The 23,032-nt window shown below is 38.6% G+C and overlaps 1 protein-coding gene across 23 annotated transcripts in view; it reads left to right on the top strand.

Moving 5' to 3' along the window:
• Nucleotides 1-23,032, top strand: part of ADD3 (adducin 3) — a 170,960-nt gene that overhangs the window by 45,047 nt on the left and 102,881 nt on the right. The window contains exon 1 of one of the 23 annotated variants that reach the window (XM_055352106.2): nucleotides 4,149-4,266. The exons of 21 other annotated variants lie outside the window; for them this stretch is intronic. The gene's annotated coding sequence lies outside the window, so the exon portion shown is untranslated. Of the gene's footprint in view, nucleotides 1-4,148; nucleotides 4,267-23,032 lie in introns of those variants that run through there. One more of the 23 variants, XM_019034905.3, reaches the window with a different exon arrangement.

Below are 23,032 nucleotides of genomic sequence, written 5' to 3' on the forward strand. Positions count from 1 at the left end.
ACTGGCTGAAGCTTAGGTGACCCCGGGGACCTTAAGCCCTGAAGGTGCGCTCCAGGGGAGTGGGAGGTTCCTGCGCTTAGAAAAGGTGGAGGAAAAAGAGCGAATGTTGGTTTTAGTTGTTTTTCTCCTCATTTAAAAAAAAAAAATTTTGTTACAAGTTGAAAGTGTTCAGTCACCTTTCTCCTATAATCCGCTTCCCCACCCCCCAACACAGACACACACAAACACACCGCCCCTACAAACGTATACATGTTAGGTTGAGCTCCCTGCTAGGGGTGACAAGCGAAGTTGGCAGCAGGTCTGGTGTGCTGGTGTTTGGGGCACGTCCAGCCTCTTTGGAGGTATGTTATTATAGCTTAGGCAAGACCACAGACAGGTAGCATAATCTGGGCCTCTTTTAAAATGGCAAGAACGGCCTCAGGTGAACTTTTTTGTTGCAGAGATTTAATTGCAAGTAGGTGCCTGTTGAAAATGGGAGCGCAAGGAAACCACTAATTTCCTTGGCACATGTGCTGTTGCAATTAACCTGGTAGAGTGTTAAGGAATTTAACTTAACCAAGAGGCTTTGAGGGAGGATTATATGCAAGTTTGGGGAAGGAATTGATAAGATTCTGGGGTATGGGACTAAGCTACATACACGTGCGTGCACGTTTACGTTAAATTATGTAGCATTTTAGATTTAGCAGTATTAAATGGTTGCTTTTCTTGGAATGGCTTCTGACTACATAGTGCAGTGTACGTTCCTAATTTTGGCTTTAGAAGGCTCCTAGTGAGAGTGTTTTTAAAGATTGAAAAAAATAAGAGTACAGTGCAATTTGTCGTTTTCAAGTTAAATACTTGACTGTTAAAAATATTTGTGTAATTAAGTTATGGGACCAACCCATTTATAGGGTTAAGTTACTTAACCCTATAAATAACTGGAACATTATAAATGGAGCATTTGTAGAAAGTTTTTATATCGAAGTCTACATTATATTGTACTTGCATTATAACTTATTTTCCTTTGCTTAAATGGAGCAGATTAACTTTATGGAAGGAGGACCAGGATAAAATAAAGGCCGCTACATTTAACTCTTCATCTTTCTGAAGAGTTCAGTCTGTGATAACACTTAAGGTGCCCAGAAGTGCTGGCATGTTGGTAATAGTTTTTAAAGAAGAAACGGGTGTATCTATTTTGAATGTTAAACATAATTTGAAGGAGTTCTTGAGATAGTTGGTTATGAGATATTCAATGTATTGCTACATTTTACATATATGATATCAGGAAATGTTTGGTGAACATTTGACATAGTTGATCATATGACACTTGGGAAATATTTTGCATGATAGAAGGATTGTATTTTCGTAATGTAAGTTTCAAGCATTGACTGAAAGGGAGAAAATTACACACTTTGCCGTCTCACCCCTTTTTTCAATATTATGCTGGGATGAATGTGAATTCTGCCCAATTATGTTTAAAGTGTAGATCTGGCCTTTGTAAAACCAGAATGTCTTTTGAGACAAAGAGAACATAACATCAGCAACAGCCCAACTCCTACACACAATCCTAAAACCTAGATACAGGGTGGTGCCCAACTGCTGAGGTTTTGAGGCTTCCTGAAGTAGGCCTATCATGTCTGAGTGCTTTTGTCACATGTAAGCCTACAGGTGGTTAGCTGGTTAATCTCTCCCATTTCAAAGCAGTTGGTTAGCAGTACTGGGTGGCATGTATGCATGTCATCAGAGTATAAGAAGTGTTTGAGGGAAGAAATCACATAAAAGCATAGAAACCTGGCTCTGAACAAACCGTGTAGCGTGTTGGGGAACAGTCACATTAGAACTTTAGCTTAACCGAGTTGTTATATGTAAAGTGCTTAGAATGGGGTTTGTATTCAGTGCTTTTTGTGTTTATCAGTATGTAAAGTGACATATCTTTTTGAAGGCTGTTAGGTCATGCTACCCAGCATGTGAAGACTCAGCAAATATTTGTAATAGCCAATATTTATTTGCCTAACCTCTGTGCCAGGCACTAAGAGTTTTATATGATTTAATTTACTTAGTCCTTCCAACAACCCAGTGACTAAACAGAGGCATGGAGAGGTTAAGTATCTTCCGAAGGTGACACAGGTTGGTTCTGAAGCCAGAGTCTGGCCCAAGAGTGAGCCCATGTAACCACTGCCCCTTGTTGCTATTGAGCTCATGGTAATTACTGCAAACCAGTGAGAGGTCTTCATAGTATTCCCACGACTATCAGGTGCACATGTCTTGTTTAACCACATCCTCTGGTATTAATACCACCAAGTTATGCTTAAATCTAAGGAGTGGTAGTTAATCCGCATTAAATACAGTCACCTTTTGACGTTGAAAGAGTATTCTCTTTTGATACACAACATATGTTTAGGGTGCTAGAGTTTGTGCTAGAGTGTGCTATCTTTCTAATTACTAAAGATACTAAAGTCTTTTTTTTTTTTTTTGGAAGCTTACCAGATATGTAGGGCCCCAGGTGGCCCAGAGGGCACTAATTCCCATTGGAGATTCCAGTTCTGCAGTAAATCAGTAAACCTTATCACCTTTCTGATTACCAACATCATATCAACCTGAGATAAATTTTAACTTAAGTTTGTTCTAAATACCACCTGAGTTGCTTCCTAAAATGAACCCTAAATGCGAAGATGTAACTTGTGGCTTATACTTTGTCATTCACATTCCTCAAGGAACTGTGTGTTGCTGCTTCACCATTGTGGTTGATATGTCAAACAAATTATAAACTAAATTAGGAGCTGTTTTAAGTAATGTTTAGAATTATTGTAGATAGATGAAATGTCCTTTGACAACTTAGTGCAATGTAATGTTAGGAAAAAATGTCTAAAAACAAACATGCATTGAATTGAGAAAGTGCAAGCTTTATTGAAGACACAGGTTACTAATCTGTTTCTCACACTAAACACTGTTTTTCTTATAATTAGTGCTTTTCAGATTCCTTTGAAAATATTAAATATGTAGAGTTTGAATTTTTAAAAAAACTTTAAATATCTAATCGAGTGCTATTCTTCCTTTTATACATAGACCTATTTGAAGTTATTTAAACCCAATTTAAAATTAATTGGATAGTCATAGACTGTCATGTCATTGAGATTCAAAATAAGTGCCTTAATACTTCGTGTCTTCTTTGTTAATACTCTATGGTTTGAACTCCGGGTCCATGCCAGAGTATTTATAGGTGAGATTGTTATGAGGTCTTTCAGGTTCTGCCAGAGATTCAATTCTCTTGGCCAAATGCCAAGACAGTCTCAAATTTTTACTGTAATTTTTTACTGTAATGGGTTGTATATATCAAGAATCCTCTAAAACATACAGGTTAGAAGTCTTTCATTGGCTGTTGCTTGAAAGAAAAAGTCTGTTATCCCTTAGATGAATATAATTATTTTTTATTCTTGCAGTAGCTAATTATGGATGTGTGTGTGTATGTATATGTATGTCAAACCATGCTACTTGAGGGATTCTCTTCCTTTTAGGTAAAGTTAAAAATTATTCACCTGGTATATTAATGTAATATTTATTGAGTACCAACAGTATGCATAGAGTAATACCTTTATGTGGGAAAAAAAGTGTTGGAGAAAAAAGGTTTGTGGATCTTTTATTTATTTCATGTGTATTTTAATGTTGCTGAATATCTGGACCAGTCTCAAAGTTCCAAATTGAATTGCACAGTTGAAAACATGTTAAATGTTAAGAAAGTACTGTTTAACTTAAAGTCTTAGATGGTAGCACAGATAATGAGAATCAGAGCCCCTTGTTTCCTTAAACTGTTTTTGGTTGAGTATGTTTGAAAAGCTGCATTAACAATTCCTTTCAGGCTTCTAGGACATTACTTAACTGCATTGAAGGAATAAATTTAGAGTATCCTAGAAACCTTAAAGAATGAATGTGGCTTTCAGAGTTGTCTAGCATAATCCAAATAGTAGTAGCATGATCACCAAAAGGTGTAAAATGGATGAAACCTATCTTTGATTTTAAAAGGCTTACTGTTCTTGTAAGTTTGTTTCTTGAAGATAATATCGCTTAGTTTTAACTCCGCTAAAAGCTGAACCGTTATTGTACAAGATGTATAGGCCTTGGCATATGTTTATATCTTTTTTTTTTTTCTTTTTTTGTATTTTTGAGACAGCTCTCACTATGTTGCCCAGGCTGGTCTCGAACTCCTGGGCTCAAGCCATCCTCCCACCTCAGCCTCCCAGGTAGCTGGGACTACAGGCATGAGCCACAGGCCTGGTTTATATCTTTAAGGTAAGGTTAGATCTAAATTGAGCCTTTACTTGAAGTCAGACTGATCTGCATCAGCACCATATGTTATGTTTACTTTTTTTTTTTCTTTCAGTGAAAATGGGCCTGAGGAGATTGGTTTGTATGCGGTACATTAACTGGCATTTAAGATGACTACCTCTTCAAACAAGGCTATGGTTTTTTTGGATTTTTAGGTTTTTGTTTTGTTTTGTTTTGAGACAGAGTCTCTCTGTGTCATCCAGGCAGGAGGGCAGTGGTGTGACCTCGGCACACTGCAACCTCTGCCTTCTGGGTTCAAGCGATTCTTCTGCCTCAGCCTCCTGAATAGCTGGGATTACAGGCGCCTGCCACCATTACTGGCTCATTTTTGTATTTTCAGTAGAGATGGGGTTTTGCCACGTTGGCCAGGCTGGTCTTGAACTCCTGACCTCAAGTGTTCCTCCCCGCTCGGCTACCCAAAGTGCTGGGGTTACAGGCGTGAGCCACTGCACTCGGCCAAGGCTAAGGTTTTAATCTAGGGTTATGAAACTCATTTTTTTCTGCAGTGGGCGTATGCAATTTCCATAGGATAAACATTTCCCTCAACCAGCTAGGGGGTAAAAACACTTCTGAGAAATTTAAGGACAGTAACATAATGTCTTTAAAACCAGTGTCTCAAGAAGTATACTATATTAGTGAAACAATAAAATAACAGTGATCACAGATACGTTAAGGCAAGCAGTGGATTAAGCAGGATAACCTAACTCCAAGTAATATACACGAAATTATTTTTTTAAGCTTCCATACCTCTTTAAATTTATTCTTGTGATTTCTTACTTTCCCCTCCCTCACCAAAGGAAGTGCTCACCTTTTCAGATGGAATGGAAGAGGAGAGTGCTGATGTGAGTGACTCAGCCTGTTTAACTCTGCCTCTGTGGTGGTTTGTTGGTTACCTACTACAGGAGGTGGAACTCAAACAATGTAAAAGCAATCAGGTTGGAGAAGTGCTGAGTTTTTAGTGTCATGGGAACTCGGTGTATGTCTTTGTTACCATTAGCAGTGCTTCTGTGCAGTTCTTCCACAATGGCTCAGCTCATCCTGAGCAAGGACAGCATTTCTGTTTTCCTTTTCCATTCAATATTCTCATCCTATCATCTTTTGATTTGCTAGAATGACTAAATGCTAGAGCAGAAAGATGGGTTTACTCATCCTCCTGAAGAAGATAGTTAGGCTTACTTGGTATATCTAAGGAAGTAAATTTGGAAGTCAAGGCCTCCCCAGGGACTTCTAAGAACACTCCACTTTTACGCCCTAGGAAGTTAGAGTGAGCAACTGTTAGCTGCATCGTGACTTCTGTTCTCATTTGTCTTAATACATGACAAAAAAATTCTAAAAGGTCAGCCTTTTAATATCTAAGGAAGTGGTTGGAAAATGGCAATGGTCAGAGCTCAAATGGAGTTGTGATTGGGCATAAGTGCCTTGGACGAGTGGAATGCTTCATTGCCTGAGCTGCACAAATGGGAGGTAGAAAGGGATTTGCAATGAAGTTGATGCATTGTTCGTATTCCTTATTTCCACAGCCAACTTTTTAAAGGTGAAAACAGTGTACCTCTTACCTTGCCTTTCTTTTACAGTTCTTTTATTTTTATTTTTTTTTTGAGACAGAGTTTTTTACTCTTGTTGCCCAGGCTGGAGTCCAGTGGTGCAATTCTCAGCTCACCGCAACATCTACCTCCTGGGCTCAAGCGATTCTCCTGCCTCAGCCTTCCTGAGTATCTGGGATTACAGGCATATGCCACCACACCCGGCTAATTTTGTATTTTTAGTAGAGATGGGGTTTCTCCATGTCGGTCAGGCTGGTCTCGAACTCCCGACCTCAGGTGATCCACCCGCCTCAGCCTCCCAAAGTGCTGGGATTACAGGTGTGAGCCACCGCGTCCAGCCTTCTTTTACAGTTTTTATTGTCAGAGTTGAGTTCACTTTCCTAAGGGAAGGTAGAATTTTTTTTTTGAGATGGAGTCTCGCACTGTTGCCAGGCTGGAGTGCAGTGGCGTGATCTCGGCTCAGTGCAACCTCCGACTCCCTGGTTCAAGTGATTCTGCTGCCTCAGCTTCCCGAGTAGCTGGGTTTACAGGCATGGGCCACCACGCCTGGCTAATTTTTTGTATTTTTAGTAGAGATGGGGTTTCCCCATGTTGGCCAGGATGGGAAGGTAGAATTTTTAAGGTGAATTCTATCTGATTGCTTAAAATTTTTGCTTTAAATTGGAGATTGCACTAAAAGGAATTTTTTTCTTTCTCCACAACTGTCTGCTTGTTAAATTTCGAATAAAGATTTTCAAAACAGAAGTGTGACAAACCTTACTCAACATTTAATAATTGGGAGCTATTATTTATTAGAGTAAAGTACACGTTATCAATGAATTAGAAATTCATTGCTTTAAAAATACTTGTTTTTTGAAAAACTAGAGCTGCACTAATTTTCATATTAGAATGTTTGATTTTTTTTTTTTTTTTTTTTTGAGATGGAGTCTCGCTCTGTCGCCCAGGCTGGAGTGCAGTGGCCTGATCTCGGCTCACTACAAGCTCCTCCTCCTGGGTTCATGCCATTCTCCTGCCTCAGCCTCCCAAGCAGCTGGAACTACAAGCACCCGCCACCATGCTTGGCTAATTTTTTATATTTTAGTGGAGACAGGGTTTTACCATGTTAGCCAGGATGGTCTCCATCTCCTGACCTCATGATCCGCCCGCCTCGGCCTCCCAAAGTTCTGGGATTACAGGCGTGAGCCACTGGGCCTGGCAGAATGTTTGATTTTTTTTTTTAAGTGGACATCAAATTTATTTTCAGTTAAAAATGCTGAAAGTAATACATTTTTACTTCATCTGTCATAGTGAATGTTGATAATGATAAAATCGTATTTCTCTAAGCACTTTGCCATAGCTAAATACCTTAGTAAAACATGCGATAGACAAGGGTGTGTCTGGTCACTAGCCACAGAAAGGCTGTCACTGTTATAGCAGAATGTAATAGGGAAGGAACATTTTATGCCTGAATAAGAACAGTGTATTTGCTTGAGATAGTAATAACCTCTGAGAAGCTGATTAATTGGTAATCACTTAAGTTAGATGATTTTATATTGTTTGATGTCTTATAATCTAAACGTCCCTTTGCTCTTTTAGAGTGTCTGCCTTGACCAGTCAGCATTTCAGGAGGGATTGTGACTATCAGTTAAGTGCTTTGAAGAGAGAACCCCTGCTTTGTGTCACACCTGAATGTAACAGAACATACTTCTTGGGGCTGTTTAATTTGGGCTCAAAGGGAAGAGTGCCATCTACTGAATGGCCAGCATCAAGTTGAGCAGCTCCTGTTTTCCTTACAGAACTCAGCCAGTTCCTGGAGAAACCAGGCCCAGCTTCATTTGGAGGATTTGACAGGATCTTAGTACCAAGTGGAATTGTTGCCTGCTTAATTTTAATTATGCTTCCCAGCAGGAGGCCTAAACACATGATGAAGAACTAATTCAGTACTTGTTGGAATGCATGGGAAAAGAGAAACCTGAAGAAGTTGTTGAGCCTTATATTAAAAACAGCCGAGTAGTGGTGAAATTAAATTAAGTGGTAAAGAAAATTATTTTAATGAGAGCAGTCTTTCAGTAGCAGGTCTGGTTGGTTATTGGTGGCTCCTGCAGACAATAATGATGTTAAAATCTGCTTGGGCTTAGAATCAGCAAACAAATCATTTGCCTAACTGGAGGTAAGGGTTTTAAGAATACTTGAATACTTCGATTGTTTTTTTCTCCTGCCCTTTTTGTCTCATTTTGTAAGGCAATGATTCCTACTTGAGTGAATTCACTGTTTCAAAGTAGATTTTGTTGTTGTTTTGGTGTATGGTAGTGGTTTCCTGGTTTTTGTTTGTTTTTTCTTTCCCTATTTTCCAAAAACTTACTGTGGTAGCATCCGTGGGTAGAACTGGAGGTAGCAGAACTAGTTACAGGTCAGTGGAGGTTTAAGGTATCTGGAATAGGCTTGTCAAAGCCAGACAAGAAGGAACTTTGAAAATATGAATTGAAAGGAAGCTTTGAAATTGTTGCTATAAAAATACACTTGATTGTTATATATTTATATATATTATATGTAATTACTTAATTAGTAACCATTTTTATTAGCCTTTAAAACCTGCCAAGGATCATTTTAAGCACTTCACATAAATTATCCAAAGTTTAGTGAAGTAACTTGCCCAAGATCATACCGTTAACAAAGGGCAGAGCCAAGATTTGAGGTCAGGGCTAATACCCTTAAGCACTATGCTATATACTGCTGATTTATTTATGTTTATTTTTGTTGGTGACTGCACAGAAGAGTTGAACCAAGATTAGAATGATATTTCTGCCTTGGCTGGAAAATACTGATGCTGGGGTTCTTGGTTTCTGTTGTTTTTAAGGAAGTGGTAACATGGGTAAATAGGATTGAGAATTCACTAGAATCAGGACGTATACATGAGATGAACTTCCAAATGTTTTCTATTTGATTTCGTCTATGTTAACTTTTGTTCCTTCTGCTATATTTAAAACCACAAGAAAAGTTTACTGAAACATGAAGTGAATTGTTTCACCCTGGGGCATGTGCTTAAAATATACCCTTCATGGGAAGAGTTACTGAAGAGTTTTTGGCTGGGTTTATTTTTTGTAGGGGAGTGGGGATTTGTTTTTTATATATATAATATATATATATTTAGTTTGCTTCCTTCTAAATATTTTTATGTGGTAGTACTTTTCAATATGGCAATAATAATCCATGTCCACAGTACAATAAAATTAAACCATGTGCCATCCTGAGGTCCTAGGGGAAACCAACTTTTTGTGCATACCAAGTACATTCTGTATACTAAATAAGTACCATACCTTACGTGTATGTACTAAAACTTCATTGAATCCATGTATTTTTTAAATTAAGAGATATTTAATACCTGACTACTATTATGAGTAATGGTCTTGTTTGTTAACACATTTTGAGCATGAAAGGTATCTTGTTTAAAAAGGTTGGGGAATCATTGTTTTGTTATAACCAAAAGCTTCTAAAATTGCAGTTAAATGATGGTTTTGCTGTGTATTCTTAACCCAGTCACCCTTAGGGCTTCTGGCCCTTCTCCTTTATCTGTAAGGAATTATACTTTAATATGTGTCTTCCAGAAAATCCCCATAAGCTATGAGATACATCACTCCTTGAGACTCAGACTTTCCCAATCAAACATAGGAATGGTCAGCAATAACTAAGACAACAATGCAAAATATGTTACTTGCCAGTGTGTGTGATGAATGCCAGATGACAGATACAGAAAACAAATGCCACAGGTCAACTGGTCAAGAAAAGAGTTGGAGTGGGCTGGGTGCAGTGGCTCAACGCCTGTAATCCCAACACTTTGGGAGGCTGAGGTGGGTGGATTGCCAGAGGTCAGGGGTTCGAGACCAGCATGGTCAACATGATGAAACCCCGTCTCTACTAAAAATACAAAAATTAGCCAGGTGTGGTGGCAGGCGCCTGTAATCCCAGCTACTTGGGAGGCTGAGGTAGGGGAATCGCTTGAACCTGGGAGGCGGAGGTTGCAGTGAGCTGAGATCACGCCATTGCACTCTAGCCTGGGTGACAAGTGAGACTTTGTCTCAAAAAAAAAAAAAAAAAAAAGAGGTGGAGTGGTCAGAAAAGCCCTCACGGGAAAGAAGAACAAGGGTGGACCTTGAAGGAGGAGTTAAGATTTCATTAAGTGGAGAAGATGGAAAGGATTTTGGCCAGAAATTACTGTCCGTGAAAATGATTCTTTTTCTATAGCATGATGGGAGATAGTTTATAATAGTGGTTCACAATATCTTGCCACTATAAGGCATTTAACAGCTACAGCAAAGACTTACTTGTAGCAGTGCCAAGGACTGGCCTCCCTAGGAAATATATTAGAATATGGCAGGAGTGAAGGGAGGGGATGGAGTGGCGGTGGTGGTCACATGTAGACTTTTAACAGTGCTCCCTCTTAACTCCATATGAAAATTACTGCTTTTATAGGAATATCCTTATACATCTGTTTTGAAGGCAGTAATGCTTAGGAAAGTTAGTATTAATAGAAAGACTTTAGGAATCCTCATCATTCCCAGCGCTGGACAAGGAAAGCCTCATTTTGGGGAAGAGATGTACGATTTTAAAAATCTGTATTTGTCCATCATTTACTTTGTTTGCCTAATGCTAGAGCATATTCTGTCAATGTCTGTTATATAACTTTTAAATCTAATATGTGGATGATGGATGGTTGGAGTTGATACGAGATATGACCATTTCACTTAAAATTTTTGTAAAATAACATTGTCCGTTTTCAGATTTTAGAAGATTTGTTCCAAAGTGTCTCAGTTCTCTCACTCAGACTTGTCATGTTTATCCCTTACTGTTTGAAAAATTCTTACTGTAACTCTATTCAAGACATTTTGAGCAAGTAACTTTCTGTTTGCTTTTTTTTTTTTTTTTTTGAGACGGAGTCTTGCTCTGTTGCCCAGGCTGGAGTGCAGTGGCGCCATCTCGGCTCACTGCAACCTCCACCTCCTGGGTTCACGCCATTCTCCTGCCTCAGCCTCCTGAGTAGCTGGGACTACAGGCACCCGCCACCACGCCCGGCTAATTTTTTGTATTTTTAGTGGAGACGGGGTTTCACCATGTTAGCCAGGATGGTCTCCATCTCCTGACCTCGTGATCCGCCCACCTCGGCCTCCCAAAGTGCTGGGATTACAGGCATGAGCCACTGCGCCTGGCTAGTTTTCTTTTATATAAAATATGTGAGCCATTGGGATAAAGCATTTTTTTAAGATTCATCTGTGCTTGAAGGTGCTGTGATTATGCTTCTGAAGCTGAATTCACCAGTTTGTAGGTTTACTTGGAGAGTGGCCAAGAAACCTATGATTGTACTGTGTGAAGATTCTGGGAATGGGGCTAATAGAAGATGAAGACCATGAAGGTCCTTGGCTCTATGTATATGTGGCACTTAAGAGAAGGACATCATTACCCTAGGAGCTTGTCAACTCCCAGAGTTTGTTTTCAGCTCTTCGGAAGCTAGAGCCTTTGGCAAAGGACAGATTCTTTCCAAAATACGTGAAATGAGCAAGGATAGCAACTTTTCCTAAAGCAAACTGTAGAAACATTGTGGTATCTTTTCCCATAAATGCTTTCCACTCTCATCTGAACTTTATTAGATATAGTAATATTAGTTCCTCATACATATTTGTGACCTGTTTAGCCCTTTTTTTTTTGAGCAGCTCGGTGCATCCTTTATTCATTTATTCATTCAACAAATATTTATTGAGCAATTATTATGTGTCAGGTTCCATTCTAAGTGCTGGGAATTTGGCAGTAAGCAAAACAGACAAGTCCTCCTGCCCTAATGCAGTTTATATTCTTGGAAGTCAATAGAAATAAAGTGTGTGTTACGTTAGTGATAAATGTTATGGAGCAATATAGAGCAGGGAAGGGAAACTAAGGGAGTGTTTGGGCGTAATTGCAGACTTAAATAGAGCAGCCAGGAAAAGTCCTCACAGAGAAGGTGACCTTGAAGATGATGAGAGAGCATGCATGTGGATGTCTGCAGGGAAGAACATTGCAGGCAGAGGAAACAAGCCAAAGGCCCCGAGGCCCAAGCATAACTGGCATGGATGAAGCAGAACGTGGTGGGGATAATGGGAAGCCACTGGATAACTTCAAACAGAGGTGTGGCACAGTCTGACAGATGTTTTAAAGGGTTTCTTTTGGCTGTGTTTTGAGACTAGACCATAGTGGGAAACACATAGTTTCCCTGCAAGTGTAGATGCAGGGAAACTACTTAGGAGGTCAATGCAATACTCTTGGTGAGAGATGATGTATCTAGTAGAGGTAGTGAGAATTGATTGGATTCTGGATATATTTTAAAGATAGAATCAATAGGATTTTCTTACTGAAATATGGGGGTATATGTTGAGAGAGAGGAGTCAAACTTGACACCAAGGTTTTGGGCCTAGGCAAAAGTCTAAGAAGGAGCAGTTTGGAGAATGGGAGAGAATAAGAGTTCAGTTTGAGACATTCATTTGAAATGTCTATTAGACATCTATTTGCAAGTTGCTATGAGGAGAGATCAGTGCATAATTATAGGCCGACTATATAAACTTGTGAGTTGTCATTTTCCTTCTCCATTTTTTAAATGGATGCATATTTAATCCCTTTGATGACTAGAATAAGCTTTGCTCTAATATGGGTTTGAAGTATTTCTATACATCTTTATGCTTTGAAGGGATTTAATTTATCTTATAAAACCTTGAATTTATTTTAACTGCTAAGGACACTTGGTCCTGAAGGAAACCATTTTCTCTAGGGATTGAACAATTTTATTTTAATCAAAATGTGAAAATAAAAATAGTGTTGTTACTGCCCTTTAAAAATGGAACAGTCTGGCTGTTCCTCAGAGTTAACGTGGTTAAAAATGGTAACGGTTTACGATCCAGCACTTCTCATAGGTATATACCCAAGAGAATTGAAAATGTGTTCCCACAAAAAAATTGTACACTAGTGACCATAGCAACATTATTCATAATAGCCCAAAAATGGAAACAACCCATATGCCTATCAACTGATAAATGGATAAACAAGTGCGGTATTCATGCAGTGGGATATTATGCAGTCATAAAAAGGAATGAAGTACTGATGCATTTTATATTATAAATATAACCTTGAAAACATGCTAAGTAAAAAAGCCAGATACAGAAGGCCACATATTATATGGTTCCACTTACATGAAATGTCTAGAATAGACGTTTATAGAGAGAGAAGGGAGATTAGTGGTTGTCAGGAGCTGCAGGGAGGGGGAAATGGGGAGTGGCAGCTTAATGGGTACTGGGTTTCCTTTTGAAAAGGAAAGATGATGAAAAATTTCTGGAACTAGATAGTGGTGATGGTTGTGCAACATTGCGAATATACTGAAAACCACTGAAATGTACAATTATTAGTAAATTTTATGGTATGTGAATTATGTCTGAAGTTTTTAAAAATACCAGGAAAAAAATCTGTGCGTGCAAATTCAGATGTATGGAAGAATAACTAAAATAACTTATGTGGACCTTATTTCTAAAACAGAACTGTTTTCCCAGTAGAAAGTTGGATGAAACAAGAATTACTGCACTCAACCTGGTTTAGCCTGCTTTGCTTAAAGAGGCTGGGTTAAGATGCTTTTCTTGTCCAGGTAGAAATCAGGAGGTGGTTTGTGATACTTGATAACTCAGGGGTGAGTCTAATTTTTTTTTTAAACACTTGATTTTGTCGGGGATGATCTAGAGAAGCTGAAGAAGCCTCTATGATGATCCTTTCCATGGGTTTCAGAGAGTTGGAACTGTCTTATGAATAAGTTTATTAGGTCTTAAACAATAAAGATGGTCTACTTTTTTCTCCATATCTATAATTTTAAAATATGGAATAATCAATTCCCAATAATTTTTTTTAGCCAACCCAAAGTTATATTTACCTTCATAAAAAAAAACAGAACCATCAAAGAGGATGATACTGGGTTGGCTAAAATATTTCTAAATTACCTTTCATATACCACTTATCCTAAAGTTATTTTTTTGAGATATAATTCACATACCATAAAATTCACCTCCTAATTTTATTTCAAATATATATATGTATATATATGTAATTTTCTTTATTAGAATGAAAACTTCTAGAAAACAGTGGTCCATATTATTTGAATGGCTGCATAGTCATAGCTTCATAAGTTTTCAGTATTTTAAAGGAAGCATATGTGAACCAGACAGAAACCTTAGTGGTGAAGATAGACATTTATGTAACAGACTCCAACACAAACCTGCGAGCTATACTATAGCAACAATTCAAAGGAAGTACAGGTGGGCACAGAGAAGGGAAATATCTCATTGGGGAGAAACAATTCAGGGAGGAGAGTGGCATTTGACTTGGGCTTTAGAGAATCTAGTAGCATTTCAAGCTGTTGGGGAGGAGGGTGAATTATAGGCCATAATACTAGAATATGCAAAGCCACGTAAGTCTGTGGGATGGTTATGATATGGGAGAGGAAGTAGGAATAGTGAGGTTGAGAGGACCAGATCATGCAGGCCCTGGGTGCTACTTTAAGAAATTTAGATTTTATTCTGTGGCACCTCTTTCACTTGGTAAGAGGCATAATCAAATGTCTCTGAGATTTGATGGTGTGAAGAAGGTCACGATGGAGAGAGAGTGTGTTGGCAAAGAGGTTAGGAGGCATTTAGAGATAAGCAAATGAACTAAGACCATGGCTTTGAGATTTGAAAGAGAATGGTATTTGGTGTGTGATGGTATTTGGAGGTGGGCCTTTGGGAAGTGATTATAAGGGATTAGTGCCCTTATAAAAGAGACCTCAGAGAGCTCCCTCACTCCTTCCTCCATGTGATGACAAGCAAGATGACAACTATCTGTGAACAAGGAAGCTGGCCTTTACCAGACACTGAGTCTGCCAGTGTCTTGATCTTAGACTTCCAAGGCTTCAGAACTGAGAGAAATAAATGTTTGTTGCTATATTATAAGCTACCCAGCCTATAGTATTCTATTGTAGCAGCCTGAACAGACTAAGACAGGAAGGAATGGGACATTTTGGAGGCAGAAATCTGTGCAACTTGCTGAACAATGGAGAGGCTGAAGAAATATATAGTCACTGAGGGTCGAAATCTAAATGTGGGATTTGACTCCATTTCCAATACTCTGATTTATGACAGGAAAGAGAACACTTGTACTACTTAGAAATGAAGTAGATTCAGCAAGTCTTGAAGGTATATTTTTCTTCCCAAACAAACATTTTAGAAACTTGACTAGTTCTTAATCTGCTTTACTGCTCAAGTGTTACCCAATCGTCCAGTCTTTAAATTTGTTTTCATTTATGAATTTGGAAGTGGTTGAATAGTCATCATTTTGGCTAAAGAATAGTCTTTTTGTTTCCAAATGAAGGTGCTTCCCCTGTGCTGTGTTTTTGCATTTAATTTTAAACTTTTGTGCATTGCATTATCCCAAGCAAATTAACACAGGAACAGAAAACCAAATACCACATGTTCTCACTTAAAGTGGGAGGTAAACATTGGGTACACGTGGACATAAAGACAGAACAGTCGACACTGGGGACTACTAGAGGCAGAAGAGAGGGAGAGGATAAGGGCTGAAAAACTGTCCAGCACAATGCTTACTTCCTGGGTGATAGGATCAATTGTACCCCAAACCTCAGCATCACACAATATACCCGTGTAATAAACCTGCAGAGGTACACCCTGAATCTAAAATAAAAGTTGAAATTGTAAACAGAACTTTTGTGCAATGGAATAACAAAAGAATTGAAGGCATTGGGCTTTGCAATATCAAGTATTGCATGTTGTCATTACAGGAAGTCATTGTGCCATCTTGGTTTCCCCTTAATAACATATTGGTGGTTTATCTTGGAACTTCAAAAGTAAACATAGCGTAAGCACCTATAATAAATTATTGCCAAAAAAAATCACATGCAGAATTATTTTTGCTATGTGAATTTAGTGGAGAATCCAATCCAGTAAGACTTTTTGCACATTTGAATGGTGAAACAAGATGATTTGGCTCCTCTAGTAGCTTTGTTACATGCACAGTTGACCATTTTTGTTTGTAGCTCCTTGTAATAAGATATTTAACACAGGGCTTTATATTAGGACATAGTGATTTTATAAATGGGTGGGAGAAACACTGAATTTGACAGAACTAACTTCTAGATTATTTCAATGTAAAATTTTCATGCTTAAAATTTTTAAGTGTTAGATGTTTAAAATAACTTACTTGAAAGTAATTCTTAGTAAAATGAAAATCAGTGAAAAGCGCTCAGTTTTTTAAAAGCAAGAATGATTTTATTGGTTTCAAAGTTAAACTTACTATTTGAATAAAATTTTTATAAAATCCATTTATTTTTTAAATACTTGAAATTTTGAGTAAGAAATATAAAGACATGGAACAAAATAAGGCACAAAAGCATATACAGTGAAAAGTAAGTTGTCACCCCCAAACCACTCAAGTTTCCTCCTCTTTTCTTTTTTTTTTTTTTTTGGAGACAGTCTCACTCCATCACCCAGGCAGGAGTGCATTGGGTTCAAGTGGGTTCTCGTGCCTCAGCCTCCTGAATAGCTGGAGTTACAGGCGTGTGCCACCATGCCTGGCTAATTTTTTTGTATTTTTAATAGCGTCGGGGTTTTGCCATGTTGGCCAGGCTGCTCTTAAACTCCTGGCCTCAAGTGATCCACCTACCTCAGCCTCCCAAAGTGCTGGGATTACAGGTGTGAGCCACCGCACCTGGCTGTCTTTTCATGTACATTAGTTCAGAAATGTTTTTCATTGTTTATTTTAAAATTCCTGAACCAAGACTTGGCCTGCCTACACCTGGCGAATGAATTGCTGCATAAGAAATAGCTTTAGGCTCAGAAAAACCTGGGGAAAGAACCACCTGAATTCCTCTCCTAGATGCAGTTTCTGGATCCATTGTCTGATTTTATTAAAACGTTTCCTTTCCTAGCGTCCGTTCCACTAAGGCAGAGGTATAGAAAGTGGGAGGTGGTAGCTATAATAATCTTTCACTCATACTATAGTATAAATAATACTTTTTAAATTTAATAATACTAATTTAATTTAGTTTTTTTTAATTTTAGTTCGATATTTGCAGGAGAGATGGGAATCTTCAGAGTGGTGGTAGCCAACTTCTGCCTCCATGGTTCAATTAAAAGCAAGTCCCCTAGTAATAGAAGTAAGGGGTCTCTAGGCTTGCAAGTTTCTTCAGATGCTAAAATTATGCCTTTGTGTAAAATCAGACTTTCTGTTATATGAGTAGACGTAGGAATTCTCTGTATACTTTAAAGGAGAAGCAAATAGAAATAAAGAGAGAGAGGGTGATAAAATCTAGATTCATAGAATTGTGGAAACCTTACCTCATTTTAAGAGTGAAGAACCCAGTCTGATTAAAGGAAGTTCCGTGTTTAAGGCAACATGTTGCTTGTGGCATATCTAGACTCAAAACTGAGATTCCTGCCTCTGTCCAGTGCTTTTTTCACTTCATTACATTACGAGCCATCTTAACTCCATTCATGCAATTCTGGGGTAAGGGGTTTTGTCAGAATTCCACCTGACCTTCCCTAGAGCAGGGTTTGGACAGGATGAGAGACCCCAATCTCTCAGATTTGAGGCTTCTTTTCAAGATATCTGTTTTTCCCTTTTCCTTAAAAAAGAAAAAAAAATTTCATTGAATTTGGGAAAGTTTTGTGAAGTTTTTTCCAAAATCTGTAACGTGTCAGGATCTTTCTTGTTTTCTTAATAGAAGCCACACTGATGTTCTGTATACTGTTCCAATTTTAGTGTGCTCACCGCTGAAGCAAGTCATGTACATGGTAAATGTTTCTGACATGTTTAGGAACATTATATAGAAAATTCAGAATGGATGTATTTGGCTGCCTTGACATTCCTTTTTCTTTTGGAAAGGAATGTATTTAAATGAGAAACAGTTCCACCCCTCCAATGAAAAGGAATAGTTTTAGGTCATTTGAGTGAAATAGATTATAGAACTTATGACCCCAGTTTTCTTGTTTGTTTTTTTTTTTTGAAACGGAGTTTCACTCTTGTTGCCCAGGCTGGAGTGCAGTGGCGTGATCTCGGCTCACTGCAACCTCAGCCTCCCGGTTCAAGCAATTCTCCTGCCTCAGCCTCCTGAGTAGCTGGGATTACAGGCACGTGCCGCCACGCCTGGCTAATTTTGTATTTTTAGTAGAGATGGGGTGTCTCCATGTTGGTCAGGCTGGTCTTGAACTCCCGACCTCAGGTGATCCGCCCACCTCGGCCTCCCAAAGTACTGGGATTACAGACGTGAGCCACCACACCCGGCTGATTGTACTTTTAAGTCAATTTTAATAGGACCCAGGTACAAGGTCAAGGTACTTGAGAATTTTTGGATTTAATGTTTTACATTGGTTTAAACTGGTTGGAGTCTGGCTGTGTTTCCTGGTGACAATATTCATATTAAAAATCTTATAGGTCAGTTTTTATAAAAACTATGTAATATTTCTTTTAAGTTAATGATGTTTTTTTTTTTTTAACTTCTGGTGCCTTTGCCTGAGATTTTGGTTTGTAGAGAATAATATGTCAGTTAAGCAGAAATTTCAGTGACCTGAAAGTTTGGGTTCTTCATTTTAATGAGGGCCAAATGATTAAGAATACCATTGGATTTCAGTAATGTATTCGAAGTAGTATCTTCTGGCTGGGTCCTAAAATCATCAGATGCTAACTATACCTTTTCTAGTCTTCTGTACTTAGAATCAATATTTAGAATGAAGATCCTAATATCTTGCATAATTCTTAAACAGTAAAGATAAATATGTTCATGAAAGTATATGAAACCAAAAATTGGAAAGATGGCTTTTAAGATGGGGGAATGAGGGAGAAGACTACATTAGTTTGACTTATTACTGTAAGAATTTGTTTGCCATTTCTGATGAGAGTAATAACATGGGTTCCTCCCAAAATGTTTGTCTTTTAAGAGAAAATCTAGTGAGCTATCAAGAGTTGTAATCATAAGGATTAGGCCTTCTGTTCAGTGATGCCTTTTGTACAGGTTGAGTAGCAAGAACTACCTGCATGGTATAATTTGAAGTTTCATAGGAAGGCCCTGAAATAGTACTGTTCTCTCCACCCCAAAATGTGAGCCATATATGTAATTTAAAATGTTGTAGAAGCCACATTAAAAAATTTTTAAAGAAACGGGCGGGAAATTAGTTTCAATATATTTGATTTAACCTAATATATTTAAAATATAATTTCAACATGTAATCAGCATAAAAAATTTTTACTCAGTCCTGTCTATATTTTACACTTAGCACATCTTAATTCAGGCTAGCCACAGTTCAAGTTTTCAGTAGTCACATGTGACTAGTGGCTATCAAGTTGGACAGCATATCCCTGGAACATCTTTCTCTTTTATCCCACCTCAGGTGAGAATTCCTCCACTAGCAGTTTTTCTAGGGGGACTAAAGTCTTGCCATTTCTTTGTATGCTCCCTCTATAATTGAAAGGAAAGTGAGACACTTCAGAGAGGAAAAAAACACATTAAACCATTCCTGGGGCATGTTTTAACCATTTGTGCTTTATGTGATAACCAAAAGCTAGTACTACTGAAAAAATGCAACTGTTACTGAATGAAAACTTCAGAGGGCAGGTTCAGTTGGTTATGCTTAAGTGAGAGGAGAGCTTGGGTAGAAAAGGTTGCGGGGGTTGGGGAAGAAAAGTTGGGACAGGTTTTGACTTCAGATCTTAGAGTCCTGTTGGCCTTGAACAAGTTAGTTAGCTACCTTCTCTGAGCCTTTTTATTTTTTTCATACATAGAATTGGGGTTAAATACCTCTCAAGTTGCTATGAGGGTTATATGAGATGACATACGTAAAGTGTGTAATATGGATAATATTTGGTACATAGTAGGTGCTCAGTAAATATGTATTGAATAAATGCTTGCTGCTTATTTACATCCCTGACCCCCATCTCCCCTTATGAGACAGGAAAAGAGAGGAGAAAAGCCTAAAATGAACATAGAAGTATATTAAATAAACAGCCTGGCTGGGCGTGGTGGCTCACGCCTGTAATCCCAGCACTTTGGGAGGCTGAGGTGGGTGGATCACCTGAAGTCAGGAGTTCGAGACCAGCCTGGCCAACATGTCGAAACCTCATCCCTACTGAAAATACAAAAATTAGCTGGGCGTGGTGGCGGGCGCCTGTAATCCCAGCTACTCAGGAGGCCGAGGCAGGGAGAATTGCTTGAACCCGGGAGGCGGAGGTTGCAGTGAGCCGACATCATGCCATTGCACTCCAGCCTGGGCGACAGAGTGAGATTCCGTCTCAAAACAAAAGAAAAAATAAATAGCCCATTTACAAAATTGACTGGGACTCAGTGTTTGACCTGAGCAAATGAGTCTCTAAGCATTGTGGTTGAGATTTTAATTCAGTACTTTTATCTGAAAAGTTCAGAAAGTAATGATGTAGAATCATTCATACTCTGCATTGTTTAAATAGAAATGAGTTTTGCTAATTTTATTTCCATGTACTTATACCATTAATAGCATTAGTAAATGTTTCTGAATTTGTTTCAGTTAAGAGAAAAATCACAATTAACTTTTCATCTTTCCCTACATATGATACAAATTCATCACTTTCCTTTTTTTTTTTGAAACGGAGTTTTGCTCTTGTTGCCCAGGCTGGAGTGCAATGGCACGATCTCGGCTCACCGCAACCTCCGCCTCCCGGCTTCAAGCAGTTCTCATGCCTCAGCCTCCCGAGTAGCTGGGATTACAGGCATGTGTCACCATGCCCAGCTACTTTTGTATTTTTAGTAGAGACGGGGTTTCTCCATGTTGGTCAGGCTAGTCTCGAACTCCCCACCTCAGGTGATCCGCCTGCCTCGGCCTCCCAAAGTGCTGAGATTATAGGCGTGAGCCACCGTGCCTGGCTCACTTCCCATTTCTTTAAAAGTTTTATCACAGTAGTTATTGCAGTTTGGAATGTAAACATTTTATGTCTACTTTGCAAGTTTAATATACAGAGTAATAGATTGTCGTGATGATTATAAACTTGTAGTAATTGGAACTAAGGAAAACATCTCTAAATGGAAGAAAACAGCCACTTGGTGACTATACTTCTTGTTATAATGCAAATGGCATATTGTTCTTCTTCCGGCATTAACATTAATTTGTACTTTCTATGACATTAGCTGTGTAACAATGTGTTCTGAATCTGTTAAGGAGAAGTCCTCCTATACGCATCATATTTCTGATTTGCTATATATTTTGAGATATTTATTTGAAAATTTGAAATACTGAAAAGTGGGAAAGCATGGAGAGTTCTGAATAGATGATTAGATAAGGGCTTTCCAAAGCTTTAAGCTCACCAATGTGTAGGCCTCATCTGTGGTAATGTTCTTGGAAATCAGTCACATTTGAAAAATCCAGTTTTCTTGCCAGTAGCATCTGGTTGCACTTTATATACTTTGAAAGTATTTTTTGAATTGCAAAAAAGCAAACGATATGACAAGACTTTTCTTACCTGATTGAAAGTTGCTTACGGTTTAGTTGAATTTTTAACAAACTTAACTAAAGGTATGATTGTCCAAATGCATGGAATATCCTGACAAATCAGATATAAAGAATTTTTAAAGTTATTATTGGCCTTTAAAAATTGCCCAGACTCGTACTTTATTTTAGTAACACTCTTAAGGAGTCTTATTTATTAAAAGTTCTTTCAGGTTTGTGGAATTTTGATGATAGCTGACCTGGTTGGAATGTACTCAACTAAAAGAAAGTGATGATGGCCGGGCACGGTGGCTCACACCTGTAATCCCAGCACTTTGGGAGGCCGAGGTGGGCAGATCACCTGAGGTCAGGAGTTCGAGACCAGCCTGACCAACATGGAGAAACCCCATCTCTACTAAAAATACAAAATTAGCCGGGCGTGGTGGCACATGCTTGTAATCCCAGTTACTAGGGAGGCTGAGGCAGGAGAATCACTTGAACCCAGGAGGCGGAAGTTGCGGTGAGCCAAGATCGCACCATTGCACTCCAGCCTGGGCAATAAGAGCGAAACTCCATCTTAAAAAAAAAAAAAAAGAAAGAAAGTGGTGATTATTATGTGATTGGCATTTCTCCACCAATTTCTGAAACCTTCTGACAGCTATTACTAGTTATATACTTGTGTATATGTTTGACAAACTGACTGTGAGCTTTTGATATACAGGTGTTTTATAGTAATCTAAGCAACTAGATTCCCTTGGTAACCTAGAGATTTGTGAGATGATTTTAGGTGGCATGGATCTAGGCTAACCTGTGAAATGGGTATTAGGGTAGATTCTTTGGAATGGGCCCAGGGTTGGTGCCAGAATTATAGAGTTCCACTGTCATTATGGTAACCACCAGCTGTGTGTGGCTGTTTATCGCTTGAAATGTGGCTAGTCCTAATTGAGATGTGCTGCAATTATAAAAATATACAGATTTCGAAGACCTAGTACAAGAAAAAGAACATAAAATAACTTTTTTTAATATATTGATTACATTGGCTACAGCTATTCCAGCTGACTTGGCTGGTCCAATTTGTATTACAGTGCTGTTTTGAGAACTATTGCCTACAAGCAACCTCTACTCCTTCTCTAACTCTCCCATTGATGAAGTTTAAAAAACAAAACCAAACCACTTGCTCCACCCACTATCTTTAATGGTTGGTGACTCCTGACCAGCTTCTTGAAAACAGGTGATAAAAATAAATTTGTAAGTCCAGGCACGGTGGCTCACGCCTGTAATCCCAGCACTTTGGGAGACCGAGGCGGGCGGATCACCTGAGGTCGGGAGTTTGAGACCAGCTGACTAACATGAAGAAACACTGTCTCTACTAAAAATACAAAATTAGCTGGGCGTTGTGGCGCATGCCTGTAGTCCTCGCTACTCGGGAGACTCAGGTAGGAGAATCCCTTGAACCCGGAGGGGGAGGTTGCAGTGAGCTGAGATTGTGCCATTGTACTCCAGCCTGGGCAACAAGAGCAAAACTGTCCCTCAAAAAATAAAAATAAAAAATAAATTTATGGCTACTATCCATTGGGCACCTGCCATGTGCAAGGTACAGTGCTAGGTACTTTAGGTAAAATCATGAATCCTCACATCAGTTCCACCAGATTTATATTATAAATTACGAAGAAACAGATTCAGATACTTTGTGACTTTGCTCTGGGT

Source organism: Gorilla gorilla, chromosome 8, assembly GCF_029281585.2.
Source record: "Gorilla gorilla gorilla isolate KB3781 chromosome 8, NHGRI_mGorGor1-v2.1_pri, whole genome shotgun sequence".
In the NCBI taxonomy this organism is placed as follows: Eukaryota; Metazoa; Chordata; class Mammalia; order Primates; family Hominidae; genus Gorilla; species Gorilla gorilla.